Source organism: Cynara cardunculus (genome assembly GCF_001531365.2).
Source record: "Cynara cardunculus var. scolymus isolate 2C chromosome LG 2, CcrdV1, whole genome shotgun sequence".
Classification (NCBI taxonomy): Eukaryota; Viridiplantae; Streptophyta; class Magnoliopsida; order Asterales; family Asteraceae; genus Cynara; species Cynara cardunculus.
Genome location: NC_037529.1, coordinates 36,291,082 through 36,297,880, shown reverse-complemented (window position 1 = coordinate 36,297,880; position 6,799 = coordinate 36,291,082).

Below are 6,799 nucleotides of genomic sequence, written 5' to 3'. Positions count from 1 at the left end.
ACGACCACCAAGTAATAAAACTTGGCTTTTCTCATTAGTGGGTGATGTAAGTTCCTTGTTAATGTCAATGTTGAGGGAAATGTGGCTAGAAGAATTGGTAGAAACAGAATGGGATGAAGTTTTGGAAGTGGAATGTTGGGTTGTACCTTGATCATCAGCCCTTGTTTTGAGCTTCTTCAATGGAGGCTTTTTGGTCGATGATGACCTAGCCATTGGCTTTGACAGTGGTACTTCGATAACAACAAACAGAGCGGGTTCCATGACTTCAGATTCTGGTGCCATCTTCCTTAGACTTCTTCGAGTTGGTTGATCAACAAGGACTCTTCCTTCTCCCTTCTTTGCTTTTGGCTTTTGCTCTCCCCATTTTAATTTTGCTTTGAATACCCCTTCACTACACAGTAAACTAACAAACCCTTTTGAAAAAATAAATTAGTAAAAGGTGTAGTTTGGATTCAAGTGGGTACTATATGTAACAAAACCATGGACTATTTGGTTGGGAGGGAACTGAATAAAGGGGAGTTGAGGGGTTATGGTAAAAACTAACCAAGGGTTGCTACTAGTACAAGACTAGATGGTTTTAGGTAATCATGTTATTAGCATGGGAAGATGTTGAGAATCTGATTCTTACTGCCAAAAAAACTGCTTTTCACAAAGCATCTTTGCAGACTCTTGAGTGTATTTTCAGCTGACAAGAATTATGGGCCAGGTGCAGGTTGCTGCAGCACTAAAAGAAATTGCTATAGCAACTATACCTTTTTCACAAAAATCTTATTATTCATAAAAATACAGAACTATCCAAACCTTCAAAACTAAAATACTTGTATTTACATATGTACATTGTTTAAAGGCTATGACAGCCTTCAACATCAAACTCTAGGAATGAGTGAGGTGTACCACATATGTGGTACCTGTGATTTCAGTAGCATCATTATAAGACTTCACTCTTTGACCATTCACTTTGAAAAATGCTCCATTGTTAGGGTCAAGGACCTCCACTACTTCATAATGATGGACTCTGTGAACCTCAAATGGCCCTGTCCACTTGGATCTTAGTTTTCTTGGAAAAGCTTTCAATATTGAGTTAAAGAGTAACACCTTTTGACCTGCTACAAACTCTCTTTGAGGGATCCTCTTATCATGCCAATTTTTTCTTTTGGCTTTGTAAATCTTGGCATTCTCATATGCTTGATCTCTCAGCTCCATAAGTTGATTGATTTGTAGCCTTCTTCTTTCACCTGCAACATTTACACACATTTTAAGCTCTTTCAAAGCCCAAAAAGCTTTGTGCTCAAATTCTAGTGGTAAGTGGCAAGCTTTTCCAAAGACTAGCTTGTAGGCAGACATTCCAATAGGGGTCTTATAGGCAGTCCTATAGGCCCAAAGAGCATCATCAAGTTTAAAGGACCAATCCTTCCTTGTTGGTTTTACCACTTTCTCTAAGATACTCTTGATCTCCCTATTTGAAAGTTCAACTAAGCCATTTGTTTGAGGGTGATAAGCAATAGCTACCCTATGGCTTATGTTATACTTTTCAAGAACTCATTTCATCATGTTGCTTACAAAGTGGGTACCCTCATCACTAATCATAGCTTTGGGAGTACAAAATCTTGTAAAAATATGCTTATGCAAAAATTTAACTACTATTTTTGCATCATTTGTGTGACAAGATGCAACCTCTACCCATTTGGATACATAATCTACAGCTACCAAAATGTATTGACAGTTTCCAGACATGGGAAATGGTCCCATAAAGTCTATCCCCCATACTTCAAAGAGTTCCACTTCAAGAATGCCATTTAAGGGCATTCATGTCTTTGGGAGATGGATCCAACCCTATGGCATTCATTGCACCTTTTGACAAAGCTATCAACATCTTGAAATAGGGTAGGCCAGAAAAATCCAGATTGTATTAATTTGGTTGCAGTTCTTTGGTCACCAAAATGACCATCATATGCAGTAGAATGACAGTGCTGCAACAATGCAGGAACATCCTAATGAGGTATACACCTTCTAAGGATTTGGTTAGCTCCTAACTTAAACAAAAAATGGGTCATCCCATAGATAACTCTTTGCATCATGGAGTAATTTCTTTCTTTGGTTTTTGTTTAGCTTAGGTGGTATGATCCCGACAACCAAGAAATTTACAATATCTACAAACAATGGGGCTGTAGATTGATTCAACATTAAGAGCTGTTCATTTGGGGATTTTTCATTGATCTCACTAGAACTTGATTTTCCTTTTTGTAATCTTGATAAGTGATAAAGAACTTGGTTATTTATTCCTTTTCTATCCACTATTTCAATGTCAAACTCTTGTAGCAAAAACACCCATATTATTAACCTTAGCTTGGCATCCTTTTTAGAAATAAAAAACTTAATGGCCGCATGGTCTATATGAACAGTGACCTTAGTCCCCATTAAGTAGGATTTAAAATTTTCAAATGCAAAGACCACATCTAAAAGTTCTTTTTCAGTAGTTGTGTAGTTTATTTGAGCATCATTTAGAGTCTTACTGAAAATGTAGATAGGATGAAAAACCTTTTCCTTGATTTGGCCAAAAACTGCACCAACTGCCCAATCACTTGCATCACACGTTAATTCAAAAGGTTTGTCTATCCTGGTGTGATAACAATGGGGGTAGATATCAAAGCCTTCTTCAAAGTCTTAAAACCTGATTTACACTGTTTGTTGAAATCAAAAGATTGGTCTTGTTGTAGTAGCATATAGAGAGGTTTGGAAATTTTTGAAAAGTCTTTTATAAACCTTCTGAAGAAACCAACATGATCCAAGAAACTTCTTATTCCTTTTACATTTGTGGGCTCAGGTAGACTCTCTATAACCTCTAACTTGGCTTTGTCTATGTTTGTCCCTTTCTATATTCAATCTTCAAGAACATTCAATATCTCTATAAGTGACAATCTTCATCATATGAACATTAGAGAGAAAAGGTCAAATAGTCAACAAGTATATATTTCTCTCTAAAACTCTATTACACGTAATGTTTACAATTAAGCTCTCTCTTACTTCTAAAACTCCCTTACAAGACCTATTTATAGGTCAAAGTAAAAACAGAAGAGTCAAAGTCAACACAATGACTTACAAAGCCAAAGTCTCTAAAAATACAAAATAAATCTTTCAAGACGAATACAATTAACTCTAAAATTCAATCCTAACATTCTCCTTCTTTGGATTCAGGCTTGAAAGAATTTGTACTCTTTAAATCCCTTTTGAAACTTTGACACTTTAAGCACTTTATGTCTTCTTTAGCTTCTTCAAAATAATCTTCTAACATTCTCCTCTTTATGATCTTCAAATAATCTTCTCTTCATAAAAACTTTCAACATTCTCCCCCTCGAATGTAGAACAAAACAATCTTCTCTTTTCATAATGAAGAACTGTAACAGCAACAGTTTTCAGAAATAAACTTCAAGATATGATCTTCAAAGAACTTCTTCGGAATATAATTCTCTAACATTCTCCTCATTGAGAAATCTATTTCAGTAAACTCTTGTTAAGATGAGATCTTCACATTCAATTTCCCTTAAAACATTGTAGCACAGAATAATCAACAGTCGTTTCATTCACACTCCTTGAGTCTTTTGCCGATTCCGATCTTCAGAATAGTTTATTTCATTCATTATATAATACTCCCCCTTATGATGAAATGAGGAGCATTTGCATCATACACAAGAATGAATGAATCTTCAATGCATGCCGTTAATTCGTAAAATTGTAAGCAAATCTTTTCAAATCCATTTGTATAATCTTTTCTGATTTATGAAGATGGGAAAAATAACCAATTTGAACTTATGAAATTATTTTCAATCTTATAAAAAGATTGGCCTGTGAATATAACAGATATATTCAGTACAACGAATGTACTTCATATATGAGACTTTTTGAGGTTCATCTCACTAGGACTTCCATTCAATCATCGATACCTTATTAAAAACATATCTATGAATGTTACGGCAAAATAACATATAAATTGCAAAATTTGTGTAGTGTAGAAAAATAAAGCAACTAATGCTTCTGATTAGGCTCAATAAGATAAACCGTGTGGACTACACAAATTTATCAGAGTCGATATGTGATCAAGAAGACTTGAAGGGCGACATATATCCTTCTTTTTTAATATCACTTTTCTCCAAATGAGAAACCGATAGATAGTGAGCTGCGTGCCCCAAGTACTATTGAAACACTTATATTTTAATAGATAAATGAGTAGCTGGTGGGGTTGTGACAAGAATTGGCATGAGCTTTGCCTTTTTCAATATCAGTCTCCAAAGAATTGAGAACTGTTGGAACCCATATTCTCATAATTAATAGAAAACATAGTTTGGAAGAATGTGAATTGAATTAAAATAGTGTACTAAAATGATCAAACGAAATATTTAATAAAGATAAGAACACAAAGTAACTTTGAATATGTCAGATGCTTTTTATTAGATGAGAAAATAATAACTCTCAATCTAAATAGTATTCTCACAAGAATTGGCTATAATTTAAGTCGACACTTTCAGGTAATTGTAACCTGAGGAGGATGCCTCCTTATATACGCCTAAGTCAAACAGACTATGCTAGAATTGTGGCTTGAAACTCTTGAAAAGTTCAGCGGACTAAGTCAAGCTGCCTTGATTTTGTTTGACGCTTGCGAGAATATCTGAACTAAGCGCGCTTTCCATGGAGTTAGGAGACCAGAGGCTCTGCATGTACCATGTAGAGGCTCTGCATGTACTCTGCAGAAGCTCTGTGTCTGGAGTGTAGCTCTGTATCAAGCACTTTGTGAAGTCCAAGATTCATACGAACATGATAAGATCTTCAAGAATCAAGATGAATAGAATAGTAGAGAGAATATCATCAAADDTTKATTTRAYTGAGAGAGAGAAAATTAYAGCTCAAATCTTGATTACAATCTGCTAATTACTTGGTAATGACAATTACAATGAAAATACTATTTATACTAAGGAAAATAGTAAAGCTACATTATTACAAGGTAAGTAAACTAAGGAGAAACTTGAATACAACATTAAAGCTCTTACTCAAACCCAACATTCTCCCCCTTTGGATTCAAGTTTGGACTCTTGTAAATTTCATCTTTCGAAGTCCAAGAATTTTCTCTAATCTTCTCAGAGCGTTCCTGTATTGGGTTTTCTCCTCGAGCAAATTTATCGCATTAACCAACAAATATCTTTCCTTGGAACTCATCCTTTCTGATTCAGCAGCTCTGTCATTGTTTACCCTTTTCAAGTCAAGTGCCCTTCTCACTAATCTTATCGTACCATCAGAATATTTGTTCAGCTCAGTAAACCTCATGAGTTTCTTTACTTGAAGTTGAACAAAGTAAATGACCCAGAACTCTGGCTTTTCAAGAATCATATAGACAGGATAAGCATCAATATCTTCTAATTCTTGATTTGGTCTTTTCAGATTGATGATTCGTTGATTGTCTTCAAGGCCCATTTGAACATCAATGACCATTGCCAGCTTCACATGACAACGCATAAATATCTTGATAGTCTCAAGAGCAATCAGTTATCCTTCCTTTCTGTTCGTCATGTTTTTGAGTTCAAAGTACATGTATTCAAGATCATCCAAATATAAGTTTGAAAAATCTGCTTCGCTGAACCTCCAAATCTGACCATCCTGCCTAGTAACTGTAAATACAGGATACCATATTCTTAAAAGCTTTTGAGTATCAATTTGTTTAATCGTTACAATCCGATGCTTGGTACGCACTTCACTTATTGGTAGGCACTTGGATTTCAAAAGATGTCTGTATTCAATGCGGTAATCTTTGGTCTGACGATGAATGCCAAGAACTTTATCACCGCTTAGAGCTTTTCGATGTCGGATGAAAATTCCAAAGTTGACATCTTCTGAATATGGCTCTCGGATTCTTGCTCGATCATAACCAGGAAAATTTGCTCTGATATGGAATGACACATAATCTCTGGTGAAGATTTCAGTAGGATCAACTTGTTCTCTTTGAGCAGGGATGTCTGACACATCAGGTAAAACTGCAGTGGAAGATTCTGGAACAGTCTGACGGTCACTTTGAACAGGAAAGACTGGATCTTCATCATCTATATCAGCTTCAAAATCAAAATAGATCCCAGTTGACTCGTCAATGTTRYCAATGTCTTYTCCAAAATCTTGCTCTCCACCCAGAGTAGTAGAGAACACATCGTTGAAACCTACGTTGGCAGACATGTCCAATAACATCCTTGTTCCTACCGTGGAGTCCGCTGGCTTTTCAACCATTGGCTCGATCGTAGGACTTGTCTCCATTTCTTCATCTTCAATTACAATGGCCTCAACTACTCTTTCCTGAACAGATTCCGGGGCAGAGGTTTCAGCAATAACATCCTGAGTTGATGGCTCCTCTCCAACCCTTGCACCTTGCTCAGATGACTCGGCCAATCTCTGTCTCTTTCTTTCCCCCTCATGACTATCTGGATCATCCTGATCGTCATGACTTCATTTAAGAGAGATGGCCTTAGACCTGCAAGTTTCTTCTAAGGTAGATACCCGTTCAGCTAGGGCATCCATTGAACTTTTTTGATCTTGGGTATTGGATGTGATTAACTTACTAACTTTAGAGAAGCTAGCAGTAACCACATCTTGAAAAGCCAAAAACTCTGAGGCTCGAACAAAAGGGTTAATATCTAACTGTTGACGTAAGAGACCGACCAAATCTGCATCTTCAGCATTTGGATTTTTGGATGTCATCAATTTTGCATATAATAACGATTTCAGTTCATCTATCGATTGGTCTTGTATTGACGGTTCAGGTACA